Here is a 16,950-nt window from a genome sequence, read left to right as displayed (position 1 = left end):
GCCAGCTTCTTTATTAATTAACTGATAAAAGTAGCACATATAGAGAAGGACTTCCCACACCACTTAACTGCTTTAGAAAGTTGTCATTATTTTGAAAGAGACATATCACAATACTAACTGCTTCTTTTTTTGAACTCTGTACCTGCAAATGCATGTGTGCACTGTGATCTATCTACAAGATCCTTCAGAGAATGATAACCCCACAGCAAGAAGCCACCTTACACAGCAAGGGTCTGTAAGTCTAATTTTATGTAAGTGGAAGGGAGTACTCTACAGCTTGAAAATGAACAACAGGTACACACAAGACATGAACAAATCCTTTAGAAAATGTGTCTCCAGCCAAAGAAACACAGAAGAACCACCACATTCCCCTCCTTCATGCCCCTAAGTGAGATGTTCTTCAGAGTCACAAATCCTCCCCGGTAACCCAGCTTGTTCCAGATCCAAACAAGGTCATACAACTGACTTCACTTTCCTAGTACTGAACTTTGGAAAGTTTTGATTTTGTGTGTACTCCAGGGACTCAAAGACAAGTTCCCTTCCCAATTACTCTTAATTGCTTCCTTGGATATGCTGATGTAATTTGGAAATATTTTTGTTGATTTATAACTGAAGGATTGCTGAAGTGTTTTTTAATCCCTTATGTAGATGATGCTATGGATGCTGAGCTGAGATAAATGCCACTCATGCGGTGGAAAAGGAGACCAGAGAATAACACTCTTATAAATTAGGGCCTGTAGTTCCATCCAACACATGACGAACTTACCATTTACCCCAACACATACTACTGTGGTATCACAGAACACACAGGTAAGAAACTTTTACTTTTATACCAAGACATGGGTAATTGGAAATGAGACATAAATGAGTATGAGGAAGGACTTTGTCACTGATATTGGAAGTGAACAGTATGAAACCTTTTTACAGGCAACGAAAGGTGTTGGCTACTGGGTGTGCAATGTACTCTTTTTCCTGTAACATGGGCAATAATAATTTATTCCACAGATTCTAGAAGTGAAGAAGGTTCCTGTTTCCCACATCTTCTTTAATATTTGTTGTCAGATTTTTTCATGATAGCCATTCTGATTGGAGATAGATATATCTCAAAGTTGTTTAAATTTTTTTTCCTAATGACTAAGGATAATGAACAACTGTTTTTCTTGGAGGCAGGGTCTCACTGTGTAGTGTATCTATGACTGACTAGGAGCTTACTATGTAGATCAGCCTTGTCTAGAACTCCCAGAGATCCAACAGCCTCCAAGTGCTGGAATTAAAGATGTATCAATCATCACTGAGTAAACTGTGTAGCCCAGGCTTGTCTTGAACTAATGACCCCACCCCTGTCCCTGCCACTTCAGCATATCCTACCGTCATGTTCCACCACAACTTTTAAAAATAATTACTGCTCATTAATGTTTCTTCTTTTGAAAAATATATTCTCGTTTTATTAGTCCATTTGTTGGTTTGAAGTTTTGTTTTCTTCATATATGATTTTTCATTTCTTTGTGAATTCCAGATACTATTCCCATGTCTGGAGTGTAGCTAGTCAATGGTTCTCCAGTTCTGTGGGCTGTTGTGCACTCTGCTCATAGTTTCTTTTGATGTGAAGAAACTTTTAAACTTCATGTAGTTCCACCTGCTGATACTTGGGGCTAATTCCTGTGCTAATGAAGTGTTTTTCAGAAAGATCTTGCTTACCCCAGTGTCTCGAAGAGCATTCCCTATGCTTTCATCCTGCAGTTTTAGAATTTAAATTAAGGTCTTTTATCCCTCTCAAATTGATTTTTCTACAAGGTGAAAATAGGAATCAATAAATTTCCTTCATCTGTAAATGAATATCCAGTTTTGATAGTACCATTTGATAACTGATTACTATTATTTATGGCAATCTTTGTTACCTTTGTATAAAAATATGTGGTCATAGGTTTCTTGGCTTAATCCTGAATCTTCTGTTCCATTTGTTTAATTGTTTTTAATCCCAGTATCAGGCTGTCTTGTCAGCTAACGCTACAGTATTATTTGAGGCCAGCTATCATGATACTTCTAGCTCTGTTATTAATTCTTAGGATTGCTTTAGCTATTTATAGTCCTTTACAGTTCGATAAAAATTGCTGGATTTTTTTATATATCTGAAAGAGATGATACAAGAATTTTGATGTATAGACTGATTTTGGAAGCATGGTCATTTTCACAATATTAATTTTGCCAAACAGGAGCAGGAAGTTCTTTCATTGTGTGATATCTTTTTTGCTTTCCTCTTTCAATCTTAACAGAAATATACTGAAAGATGGAAGCCACATGTTTATCTCAGATAAAGAAAAGATCTTTGACAGTGTCCACCATCCCTTGATGATAAATGTCCTTCAGAGACTAGAGTAAAGGAAAACCATCTCAGCACAATAAAGGCAATTTATAGAAAACTCACAATTTTAAATGAAGAGAAACTCAAAATCATTCCCACTGAAATCCGGAATACGAGGCTGTCTACTTTTTCCACACCTACTCAATATAGTACCTGAAGTTTTAGCTAGAACAATAAGATAATTGAAGGAAGTCAAGGAGATACAAGTTTGAAAGGAAGAAGTCAAAATATTTTTCTCTTCAGATGACATGATTTTATACATAAAAGACTCAAAAGACTCCTCCAGGAAACTTCTACAGCTGATAAACATTTTAATCAAGTAACAGGATACAAAATAACACAGAAAAATCAGTAATCTTCCTAGACACAACTGACAGACTGAGAAAAAAATCAGAGAAAGAACAGTCTTTCAAAATAGATTTGAAAACAAAATATGTTAGAATAACTCACCAAATAAGTGAAAATTTATATAATAAAATATTTAAGGTATCAAAGAAAAAAATTGAAGAAAACACTTTAAGCCAAAGTTCAGCTATGTTCATGGGTCAGAAGGGTTAATATCACATACTAGCATGCAGGAAAAATGGCCATCTTACCACAGGCAACTTATATATTAAGTTCAATCTTCATTAGAATGTCAACATATTTATTCATAGAAATTGAAAAAAGAATCTTAAGCTTCACATGGAAATGAAAAAGACCCCGAACAACTAAAAAACCCTAAATAAAGGACTGGCTAGATGTTTCACAATGCCAGATCTCAAATTGTAATAGAGAAGCTACACTACTAAAGATAGCATGACACTGGTGTAAAAATGGATGCACTGAAGTCCCGGATGTAAATCCACACATCCAAGGACATTTGATTTTGGACCTTCGATTTTTCATAAAGAAGCATAAAATACATATGAGAAAAAGAGACAGCATCTTCAACAAATAGCAATGGGTGACTGAATGTGGAAGGATGCAAACAGATCTACATCTACCACCATGCACAGAACTCAACTCCAAGTTCATCTAAGATCTCACCATAAGAAGATGGTTCCTGAGAACTTGTCCCTAATAATTGTTAAAGTATAAAATATGCTTGTACTCATTGGCATAATAAAGGTCTTTTGAGAAGGACCCTAATAGCACAGGTATTGAAACCAACCATTAATAAGTGGTACCTCTAAAGGGATATAGCTCTTGTGCAGAAAAAGACACCATCATTTGAGAAAAGTGAAAACTCTTGTCTCTGCCTTCCTTGTGCTGGGATTACTAGTGAGTTTCATCGTGACTAACTCACCTCCTCACACTTGTGCTGAAAATGCTTCAGTGACTGAGATATCTGCCCAACCCCTACAAAATACTTTTTATAGAGATACCATTAAGCAAATGTTCTAAATGGCTTGTTCATATATGCAAGAAAGAGTTGTGTATTTATTCTTAAGAAACTTTTTCATTGTTATACTGAGGCTAAATTTTATATAAGAAATATGCAATTAATGGGCAGACACTTTAGGATGAGACTATTTGTCTTGATCCTGAAAGTTCACTAACTGGCCATAGAAAATTCTAATAATGTTACCATAGAAGTCAATGTAACAAATGTTTTGGAAACATTTAGTAGAGGGAAAGAAAGGTTTATGAATAATATGATGAGATACTGATTTAAGCTAGTAAGAAATTATTGCAAATGTTAGTTTTTCTCCTTGCTTCTGTTGATATGAATACATTTGTCTGTTTTAGATGACAAGAAGATGGCTCCTGAGAACTTGTCAATGGGGATGTTTTCCTTGTCCCAGACAGTTGTGGGAATCCTGGGTAACTCGTCAGTTTTGTTCCATTATTTTATATCTTTATTCTCTGGAAAGTACCTGATGCCCAAGGATGAGATTTTAAAACATCTTACTCTAGCCAACTCATTGTGTATTATCTCAAGAGGAATTCCACAGACAATGGAATTGTTTGGCTTTCAATCATTCCTGGATGACATTGCATGTAAATTTATTGTCTACAGTAATCGAGTATCCCGAGAGGTTTCCCTACATACCATGTGCTCCTTGAGTTGTTTCCAGGCTATCACAATCAGCCCCAGCAACTCCAGGTGGGGGAAGCTTAAACAAAGAGCCATTAAATATATTGTTCCCTCCTGTTCGCTCAGCTGGCCTGTATACCTGTTTCTAAACAGCAAAATTGCTATGATGGTTGGCCGTAATACCAACTTCAATTTCACCAAGAAATTCAATGCGGGCTACTGCTCATCATTTGATATTGGTGGCATCCCACTATATTTATTTTTGATCTGTTTCATTGATATTTTCTATCTGAGTGTCATGGCCTGGGCCAGTATCTCCATGGTGAGTATCCTCAATAGGCACAAGAAGCAGGTATTGTACCTCTGCAGTTCCCACCATTGCCTCAGAGAATCACCTGAAGCCAGAGCCACCCAAGTAATCATGATCCTAGTGTGCACCTATGTCACCTTCTACTCAATGACTTTCATCCTGATTTTTTATACAGTGTTCTTTGATAGACCAAAGCTGTGGTTACTACACATTTTTGCATTTCTTGAATCATGTTTCCCCACCTTTTGTCCCTTCCTACTCATCACCAAAAAACCTTTTTATAAGATCTGTTTTTCCTGATGATAGTTTTATAAGTTCTGGTCACCTTTGTTCTTTGACATATTCATGGATGTACTTTTTACTCATTTGGGACAATGGGGCTCACTAATGACTGGATGATTTAGGCCATTCTGTTGCACTGTAAGACAGACACCAGCATTTTTCCTAGTTTTTATAATAGTGCCTACAGAGTTCCACAAGTTAAAACATCTCTTCTTGTTTGCATTGCAAAATCTCTAAAATTAGACATCATCATGAAGTGGAGAACAACTTATGCTTAAAGATGGCCAAGCAACTATTGTGGATTGAACTTCTCTGCAGGAGCAGGATGGACTCCATTCCTAATGCTGACAATGAGTGAGAGAAATGAAGGAAGGTAAAAATTTGATACATGAATAATTTCAGGTGTTTGACAATAGCATGTTTTTATGACTGACTCAAGTCATCCTGTGCCCTGCTTCACTGAACTTCTGCTTTGGAATCTGAGGAGCCATGTTAGTGGTTCTATTCTGAGTTTCTACCTACAGAGGCAAGTGAAGCAATTTGTATCTCTTAGAGCCCTCCAAGCCATCTTGAACTGCTGTGCTTGTCCATTCCCCTCCATTAGGTCTCTTCCATCTCTGCACTCTTCAGGAAAGTTTTGATGACTCAAGGCTTTACGTGTCAAATGCCTTCACATTATGGAAGTAGAATGACCATATTTTCCCTCTTTAGATAAGTTTTGCCATGGGAATGATTGTTTCCTGAGTATATCACAGGTTCTTGTGGCTCCTATTCTCTGGTGAATTTGTTTTTTCTTTCTTGCTGCTGGTATAAACCTCATAGTGGACCAGACACCATTATGTCCTTTGATAGCATCATACATTAGAAAGACATAGTCATTCCAACTGTCATACAGACTTCAACACATTTAAGTGAAGCTGCCATGTCCCAAGGGTACTTGATAGTGAGATAAACATGTGACACAATTAGGACATAGATTGGCCTGCATATGAGATGGCTATCATTTGAATACTGTATTGGGTAATGAAATTGAAAACAGGAAAAGTTACAGAAAATGTCTAGAAATGTAATCAATGAAAAATAAAAAAAAACCTGTGTGAATGAGTCTTGTATTACTAAGAGATCTTGGTCATTTAATAAAACTAATTTTCTTTCAGAATTGCATATACAGGAATACACATTTTATGTGTTACACATACTTTAACAATCATTATGTATACACTATTATGTGACTTGAAATATTAACATACCATGACATTGGCAAACTAAAACTTAATTAAATCATCGAGAGTTAAAGTAGGACATAGATCCATAGAAACTCAAAAATTGCATTTGAAAATGTAGTTTTTTGCAATAATTTTGGAAAATGTTTGCCACAGATTTGTGAAAGACATAACAAATAATCAAACATTCACATTTTATTTATTTATTTATAATTTAAAATTTTTGAGTTTGCTGGAACCTCCAAGGGAGGGAGTAGGCCAGAGCCAGAAACCTCTGTGAGACTGGGCCCAAACCAGGGACCTCCACAGGAATGGGCCCAGGCTAGGGACATCTACAGAAACAAGGCTGAGCCACCAACCTCTGCCAGAGTAACCCTGAGTCAGCGAACTCCACAGGAGCAGGTACAAGGGAGTCACCGCTGAGGGAGCAGGGCTGAACCAGAGACCTCTGCCAGACCTGGCAGCATGAATCAGTGCCCCTCTGAGGTAGCAGGCCTAAGCCAGCAATATCCACTGGAGCAGGCCCAATACAGCAATCTCTGATGGAGTAGGCCTGAGCCAGTGAGCTCTGCTAGAGCAGGCCCAAAGTAGTAACCTCAGCAGAAAGAGTCCCAAGCAATCAATCTCCACAGGAGCAGGCCGGAATGACCCCTGATATTGCAGAGTGAACTCTGGGAGCACAGAGCAACCTCCAGGAACATGGAGTGACCAACAGGGTGACTGGAACCATGGCCCTGACTGCATCACAAGGAGCAACTATCTGAGCCTTTGGTCCACATACTAGGTAACAAAACAAACCTCAACAGATACAAAAAAAAAAAAAAAATTTGGAATAACCCCATGTATCCTATCAGACCACCATGGCTGAAAATTAAAATTCAAAAACTAATTCCAGAAAGCCCACAAACACATTGAAATTAAACAATGCTCACCTGAAGCATCAATGGGTCAAGGAAGAAATTAAAGACTTCCTAAAATTCAACAAAAATGACCACACAATATACCTAAATTTATGGGACACAATGAAAACAGTGTTAAGAGGAAAGTTCATAGCACTAAATGCATATATAAAGAAGTTGGAAAAATCCCACCCTAGAGAATTAACAGAACATTTGAAAACTCTAGAATGAAAAGAAACAAACTCACCCAGGAGAACTAGATTGCAAGAAATAATCAAATTGAGAGCTGAAATCAACAAAACAGAAACAAAGAAAACAATACAAAGAATCAATGAGACAAAGAGTTGGTTCTTTAAGGATATAAAATAGGCAAACTTCATTCCAAACTAAACTAAACAAAAGGTAAAAAGAGAGAAAGAGAGAGAATAACCAAATTAACAAAATCAGAAATGAAAAGGGGGACATAACAGAAGACACAGACAAAATCCAGAGAATCATTAGGTCCTATTTCAAAAACCTGTACTCCACAAAATAAGAAAACTTATAAGAAATGGACAACTTTTTGGATAAATATCACTTACCAAAATTAAATCAAGACCAGATAAGCAAATTAAATAGACCTATAACTGCTAAGAAATAGAAACAGTCATCAAAAGTCTCACAACAACAACAACAAAAACCCAACCAACCAACCAAGCAAACAAACAAAAGACCCTGGACAAGATGGTTTCAGCTCAAAATTCTCAAAGAATAATTTACCAATATTCTTCAAATTGTCAAATTGTTCCAAACAATAGAAACAGAAGGAACATTGCCAAACTCTTTTTATGAGGCTACAGTTACCCTGATACCCAAATCACATAAAGACATTACTAAAAAAGAGAATACAGACCAGTCTCACTCATGAACACTGATGCAAAAATACTAAATAAACTACTGGCAAATTGAATCCAAGAAAACATCAGAAAAAATCATCCACCATGATCAAGTCGGCTCCATCCCAGAGATTCAGAGATGGTCCAACATGTGAAAATCTGTCAATATAATCCACCATGTAAACTAACTGAAAAATAAAAACCACATCATCATATTCTTAGATGCTGACAAAGCCTTCCATAAAATACAAAACATCCCTTCATGATAAAGGTCTTGGAGAGAGCAGGGATACAGGAACAGGAACATACCTAAACATAATAAAGGCCATATACAGCAAGCCAACAGCCAACATCAAACTAAATGGAGAGAAACTCAGAGTGATAACACTGAAATCAGGAACAAGACAAGGTTGTCTACTTTCTCCATATCTATTCAATATAGTTCTTGAGGTTCTAGCTAGAACATTAATGAAAGGAGATCAAGGGGATACAAATCAGAAAAAAAGAAGTCAAAGTCTCACTATTTGCTGATGATATGATAGCTTACAAAAGCGATCCTAAAAATTCTACCAAGGAACGTTTCTACAACTCATAAACACTTTCAGTAATGTATCAGGATACAAGATTAGCTCAAGAAAATCAGTAGCCCTCCTGTACACAGATGATTAAGTGCTGGGGAAGAAATGAGAGAATCAACACCTTTATAATAGCACAAATAGCATAAAATATCTCGGAGTAACTCTATCCAAACAAGTGGAATACTTATATTACAAGAACTTTAAATCTTTGAAGAAAGAAATTGAAGAAGACACCAGAAAGTGGAAAAATCTCCCATGCTCTTGGGTATGTAGAATGAACATAGTAAAAATGACAATCTTGCCAAAAGCAATCTCCAGATTCAATGCAATGCCCATCAAAATTCTGGAAAAATTCCTCACAGACCTCGAAAGAACAGTACTCAACTTCATATGGAAAAGCAAAAAACCCAGGATAGTCAAAACAATCCTGTACAATAAAGGAACTTCTGAAGGCATCACAACCCCTGACTTCAAACTCTACTACAGAGATATAGTACTGAAAACAGCCTGATAATAGCATAAGAGCAGACAGAAGGACCAATGGAACCCAATCAAAGACTAGATATTAATCCATACACCTATGGACACCTGAATTTTGATAGAGAAGCAAAAAATATAAAATGGAAAAAGAAGCATATTCAACACATGGTGTTGGCATAACTGAATATCAACATGTAGAAGAATGAAAATAGATCCATATCTATCACCATGCACATAACTCAAGTCCAAATGGATTAAAGACCTCAACACAAAACACCCACACTGAACCTCGTAGAAGAGAAAGTGGGAATTACACTTGAACACTTTGGCACAGGAGACCACTTCCTAAATATAACCCCAGTAGCACAGACATTGAGCGAAGCAATTCACAAATGGAACCTCCTAAAACTGAAAAGCTTCTGTAAATCAAAGGACATGATCAACTAGACAAAATGACAGCCTACAGAATGGGAAAAGATCTTCACCAACCCTATACCAGACAAAGGTCTGATCTCCAAAATATACAAAGAACTCAAGAAATTGGTCATTAAAAGTCAAATAATCCAATAAAAAATGGAGTACAGATCTAAACAGAGAACTCTCAAAAGAAGAATCTAAAATGGCTGAAAGACACTTAAGGAAATGCTCAGCATCCTTAGTCATCAAAGAAATGCAAATCAAAACAACTCTAAGATTCCATCCTACACCTCTAAGAATGGCCAGTATCAAAAACACTGATGACAACTTATGCTGGAGAGGATGTGGGGTAAAGGGAACATTCCTGCATTTCTGGTAGGAGTGCAAACTGATACAACCTTTTGGATATCAGTATGGAGATTTCTCAGAAAATTAGGAAACAACCTTCATCAAGATCCAGCAATACCATTTTTGGGTATATATCCAAAGGATGTTCAATCATGCCAAAAGGACATCTGCTCAACTATGTTCATAGCAGCATTGTTTGTCATAGCCAGAACCTGTAAACAACCTAAATGTCCCTTGACCAAAGAATGGATAAGGAAAATGTGGTACACAATAAAGTACTACACAGCAGAAAAAAATAATGACGAATTGAAATTTGCAAGCAAATAAATGGATCTAGACAACATCAATTTGAGTGAGGTAACCCAGACTCAGAAATACAAATATCGTATGTGCTCACTCATAAGTGTCTTTTAGACATAAAACAAAGAAATCCAGCCTACAATTTACAATCACAGAGAACTTAGACAATAGTGAGAACCCTAAAAGAGACATACATGGAGCTAATCTACATGGAAGTAGAAAAAGACAAGATCTTCTGAGCATGGGGACCATAAGAGTGTTGTTGGGGTTTCTGTCTTGCCCAGTTCCCACAGTCGTTCAGTCCCAAAGAAATCACACAGAGGTCTACATTAGTTATAAACTGATTGGCCCATTAGCTTAGGCTTCTTATTAACTCTTATAACTTAATAGCCCATTAGCCCATTATTCTTATCTGTGTTAGCCATGTGGCTCAGTACCTTATTCAGCAGGGCAATCACATCTAGCTTCTTCTGTGGTTGGGTCAGGACTATAGAGGACAGGGAGTAGAGGTGGGGCGATGAGAACAGGAGAATTCTGGGAAAGAGGAAGCCCATTCCTCCCAATCCTGCCCTGATCACTGAAGAAGCAAGATGTGACCTACTCTGCCGATAAAGGTACCAAGCCATGTGGTTAACATAGATAAGAATAATGGGTTAATATAAGTTATAAGGGTTAACAAGAAGCCTGAGTTAATGCACCAATCAGTTTATAATCTTATGTATACTCCTGTGTATGTCTTTGGGGCTAAACAGTTGTGGGTGGGAACTGGGCAGGACAGAAACCCCAACAAGCTGGCCCTCATACTACAGATTGGCCCCCAATATGGTTGAGTAACTCCATGTAAAACCTGAGAGGGCTTGAAAAGGAATTCTAGACACACAGAAAAAAGCAGAGTTTAACACAGTTTTTTGCTATTTGTTGGTGGCATGCGGCAGAGAGAATTTCCTGATTCAGCAGCCATATCACAAAAAAAAAAAAAAAAAGCCAGGCCATTTTAAAACAAGGCTTCCTGGGCCCTGCCACTGATGCAATTCCGGCTATGGAGCATTCATGGGCTCAAATGCTTGTGTGCCCACTCGGGGTTGGGAATAAAGTAGCTGAGACCATGTTCTTGGCTCAGCTCTTCCTGCCTGGGTATGCAATGCGATTAGGTCTACTAGAAAGTGGCAGTTTTGAAATACCAGTTTCTGGGCTCTGCCTCCATCACGATCTCTGTCTGGCTCCTGCAGGAGACAGAGCATTTGAATGGGCTTTTGTGAGTAAAGTGCTATGGCTTGCTTGCTTGATGGCAGTGTGGACTCACTGTGTGCTTGGAACTACATGGCTCAGGGGCATCAAATGGCTCCGAGGCAGGAGCAGCTCCACCATGCTTAACTGTGCTGATCTCAGGCAGGAACTATCATAATTATCATAATAACAGCATAGTTAAGGTTTAGATTGGGCAGGAAATAGGGGGTACCATATTACCCCTACCTGTCACAACTTAAGTTCTTAAGAAGTGCTTAGCATTTTAAGAAGTACTCCTGGATAGTAAAGTATTACAGATTCACAATAGGCCAGGCTGCGCCATGCTCTGCCTGGCAGATTTGGCTGTAACTCAGATAAAAAGCTCATTCTCAGAATTAAAGTGCTGAGTGTGGCTCTTACCTGGCAGCCCAGAGGTAGCAGAAATGGTACATTCACCATTTTGAAATTGGAGAGAGGTGGAGCCAACATCCAGAGCAGCCGCAACCTAGCTGCTTAGTATTTTAAAAGTTCTTCAAGAGTGTACAGATTTAAAGAGAATGCAATAGGACAGATTCAGACATAAAAGACCTCTAAATGGGTCATAGTGTTAGATAAAGTACATAGGCTTGGGAAAGAGAAGAAAAGGAGTATTAAAAAGTCATAAAATATTGTCTTTAAAGAGACAAGAGTACAGATAGTCATAGATTAAAAAAAAATAAAGAAAAATAAGCCATGTAAAAATGGAAAATTGCCGGGCGGTGGTGGCGCACGCCTTTAATCCCAGCACTTGGGAGGCAGAGGCAGGCAGATCTCTGTGATAATTACAGCTTCAGAGGTTTAGTCCATTATTATTATGGCAGGTGGCAAGCAGGCAGACATGGTGCTTGAGTAGGAGCTGAGAATTCTACATCTGATCTACAGGCAATAGAAAGTGAACTGAATGGCACACTGTAAGTAGCATGAACATAGGAGACCTCAAAGGTCACCCCCACAGTGACACACTTCCTCCAACAAGGCCACACCTACTCTAGCAAAATCCTACCTCGTAATAGTGCTATTCCACATGGGGTCAATTTTCCTTCAAACTACTGCATTGTCCATACTCACATTCTGTCCCCACTCTTTTAAAGAAGTATTATTGTTAAAAAGGCATTTACAAAAATTGCATGATCATTGTACTTTGGAAAATATCTTAATAAAATTAAATAAAGTTTTATATTAAATAAAGGAATTTTTAAAAATTTTCATGAGAGCCGGGCGATGGTGGCGCACGCCTTTAATCCCAGCACTCGGGAGGCAGAGGCAGGCGGATCTCTGTGAGTTCGAGACCAGCCTGGTCTACAGAGCTAGTTCCAGGACAGGCTCCAAAGCCACAGAGAAACCCTGTCTCAAAAAAACCCAAAAAAAAAAATTTCATGAGAAAATGTACATAATTAAGTAAAGTGCTTGTATTTATGAACATGGGTCATATATTGTGAATATGAGAGCTCTATCTCTGCTTTCCCTTTTGCCTCTGTGTTAGAGCTGGGGTTAAAATCAATTAGTAATGAAAATTCTTTTCAATCACTTAGTTGACAAACAATATGAGGATCAGTTTTCTAAATTAATTTGTAGGTAAATAAGTCAGTTTTGGAAGACAGGTTAGCTGGTACTATTTTTGGTAGAACTACCTGCTGATGCAAAGTAAATGTGTAATGATCTCCACCAGACTGAAACATTCCATCCAGAAGAGGGTAGGGAAGCTTATAAGACACAGAAATTTTAAAATGTTCTCAGAAATCTGAAACTTACATGAATCATAGGAGTTGCTGGAGAGAAGAGACTAGCGTAGCTGTCTGGAAGTCACAGAGGAAGTTCTAGAGATGCAACTTTCTTGATCTTGGCTGTGGTATGCATTTTGGTGATGTAGCTACCTTTCAGTTATCCATGCACATGTAAGCAATTCCTCACCCATACTCTTGAAGGCAGCCTCAGTAGCTTTACTGGGTCAATGAAATAAAAAGTTAGGTACAATTGTTTATTTGTTTTGATGTCTTTATCAGGGATAAGACTTTGTAGGATAACTCACAGAAGGCATTTGGTGTCTGAATAGAGATTTGGCAGAATCTAAGGATAGTTGGGGAGAAATGGTTGTATGGCCTCTGCAACATGCCCTGAAATGTGCAACTGAGGCTAATCCATGTGCAAGTGGAGTAGAAAAGGGGAAATCCCAGCATGGCTACCCCTACTTATGTGGTATGGGATGGTGTGCTGTATTGGTGGTTTCATGTTCTCTTTGATAGCAGATAAGATACATAACCAAAGCCCATTCAACTGAGAGTGAAACACTCTTTGTGAGACCCTGGAATGTCCCTTCACTTTTCTTTACTTTGAATGGGAAGTAAGCCTTCTTTATGAATGGGCCCACCTTGTGAGTATGAGGCTGTCCCTTAAACTATGGATGGCCTTGAGATTATATCCTGGTCATTCAAACTATGTATTAGATAGGATTATAAGCGGGCTGTGACAGCAAATTGCATGGTCTTTGTTTTGGGCAATTAGACATACAATTGAGAATAAGTTGTCTACCAAGAAGGAATTTGCCTTTGTAAGGCAGGAATTAGAACAGGAAATTGCAATACAATAACTTTTTCAATTACACTAGGAAAGAGACAAGCTGACTCTATTTCTCTGCTTTAGCCTCTGACTTGTCTGGCAAAGGACAAAAGGTAGCATGAGTTATGCTTTGACTGCCATTTCTTACAGTTGGTGGGATGCCAAAAGAAAACATAAGCTGGATTTATGCTAAAGAGATGTTCCCAAAATATTAAATTTTGGAACCCATGGAAAGAGTCAGACAGTGAGGAGAATGAGAACATGGCAAAAGTGATAAAAAGGGAGTTCCTAGGTCCATCCATGAATTTATAGAAGAAATTTCATGAGTCAGTATACAGCTGAGGCCTTAGCAATAACCCAGTTTAGTCACTGAGTTCTGTAAACAGATGTGCAGCAAATAAAGACAATGACCTCAAATGTAAACTCTCTCCTTCCCTCCTTTCCTTCCTTCCCCCTCTCTGTCTGTCTGTCTGTCTCTGTCTATCTCTGTCTTTCTGACTCTCTGTCTGTCTGTCTGTCTCTGTCTATCTCTCTGTCTTTCTGACTCTCTGTCTGTCTGTCTCTGTCTCTCTCTCTCTCTCTCTCTCTGTCTCTCTCTCTCTCTCTCTCTCTATATATATATATATGCTCATCTTGATCAGAGGTAGAAATGTATAGTACACTATGATAAATATATCCTAAAATTGCATCAATATACAAAATATCTTAAGCAAAGATAGAAATATACATACTTACAATATGACAAAATAACTTTGCATATGTATACAAATATTATAAACAAAAATATGAACATATACAATATAACAATATAATTTGAATTTATATTCATATACAAATTATCCTAGACATGAATACAAAGATAATTTTTCATATGTGTCAATCTACAAGAATCTATATCAATGCAAATTGCCTATAACTAATAGTTCACAAGTAGATATGGTAATCTATTCGTTATCCCTTCCCATCCTCCCCCCGCCTTTTTTTCCCTAAAGAGATTCCCTAGTGTACTTAATTTTCCACCCCCTCCCCTATACAACTTATAACCATTCCTTAACAGTTATTTCTATCACTGAGGTGTCGGGGCCCGTGAGAGGGTCCAACATAAATTCCCTAACCTGGTAGGAACGGAGTCGCGAGGAAAAGAACTGACACAGTTTACACCGTCATCATGGAAAAGACCAGCATCCTCTTTTATTGTCCAAACATTTTATATACCCACACCAAATTGAGCGGTGGGGGGGTGGGAACGGGGGGGGGGGGGGGACATTACATCATCACCTAGGCAACCAGGTGCCTGGCCTCAAATCATGTCTGCATCTAGCAGTCAGGTAGGCTCTGAATTAGCATCTCTATAAGACACCTTCCAAATTACAAAAGGAAGGAAGCACCAAACATCTGAACTCCTCAGTCATCAGCTTCAGTCAAACATCTCTTCTCAGGCAATCCACATCTTAACAAAAGAAGCTAGGAGCAGGCATCCTGGCTTTTGTTAAGGGCAGAGACAGCTTGTCTGCAGAGCTACGTGATCAGCTTGGACCGGGGATATGGCTTTTATGCCATATCGAAATATGGGCCCACACTGAGGACAATATCTGTTGGGAGAGGGGGCATGTTTTCTAGAATCACTTCCAGCTTTCACAGGGGACACGGTATGTTTGCAGGATCTTGTAAAGACTAAAATGCTGGTTAAGCCTCAAGAATACTTACTGTCTGGAACAACTGCAGATAGTCTCTGAGTAGTGGGTAGGGTTTTTCTGAAGTTTTATTAGAAGTAGTGACCAGAGTGTTGTAAGACAGTTTATGAACAGCTAGCCAAGTTGGAAACATCTTTAGCAGTTTGTAGCCCAAAACAGATATTTGAGTGGTATTTATTGGCTCATTTGCATCAAATGGACCAGGTGTAGTTACTGTTGTGAGGTCTAATCTTCTTTCCTGAGACTTCAGAGAATACTATAAGAAAGTTTATTTTTCACTTTGGAGCACTTAAACATTATTGATATCAAAATGGAAAGTATGAATTTTGATAGACATAGATCCAAGGAAAGGTACCACGGAGACAAAAGTAGGTATGGGAGAAATAGCAGAGTTTTGAGAACCTTAGTTCCTAGATATTTATTTTCCTTCTGTCACAAACTAGTGGCTCTTCTGATGAGACAGAAACTCTGAATTTTTCTTTTAACAACATACTTGGATTTAGAGAAGGAGAGATCCACAGACCAACTTCAAAACCAGCTTTGATTTCTAAGTGAGTAGGACTACCACTATACTGAAAAGTAAGGTGATATGGATGGTTAGGTAGTGAGATTTTACCCTGCGGAGAATATTGATATCATAAGTCAGACTTTTCTTTGCTAGAATGTAGACATAATTAAGGAAGTTCACGAGAGCCCAGAATAAATGATGACAACTCTTTATTTGTGGAATGCTCACAATAACAAAGCCACCATGGTCCTTGCTCTGTCGGTCATGGGAGCTGCCTACAGAATCTCAGACCACCAGCAAAGAGAGCAAACACACTTTCCATCTGTGCTTATCAGTCCACATGTGCTTATCAGTCCACATGTGACAACTCTTTATTTGTGGAATACTCACAATAACAAAGCCACCATGGTCCTTGCTCTGTCGGTCATGGGAGCTGCCTACAGAATCTCAGACCACCAACCAAGAGAGCAAACACACTTTCCATCTGTGCTTATCAGTCCACATGTGCTTATCAGTCCACATGTGCTTATCAGTCCTCAGACCATGCCCTAATGGGCCAGTCCCCAAAAAGCTATTAGCTGAATGAATTCCGACAACACTGTTGTGCCTTATTACAACTTTGCTTCCTTAGGAGTCTCTTCATTCTTCAACTTCTATGTACAGCAGTCTATATATTTTGTTTCCAAAAGGTTCACTGAATGCTCAACATTTGGGTAAATTAAATCCTTTTTCTGTGCATTTCTGCATATCCTGACTGCTTCTCTATGTCACTCACTGTATTTCTTTCTCTTCATAAAAGAGAAAGAGGGAGGCTTTGGGGGCTTCTATAAGT

The sequence above is a fragment of the Microtus oregoni genome, unplaced genomic scaffold (genome assembly GCF_018167655.1).
Source record: "Microtus oregoni isolate MIOR12 unplaced genomic scaffold, Mior012 000006F_ref0000085, whole genome shotgun sequence".
NCBI lineage: Eukaryota > Metazoa > Chordata > Mammalia > Rodentia > Cricetidae > Microtus > Microtus oregoni.
This window is presented reverse-complemented; position numbering follows the sequence as displayed.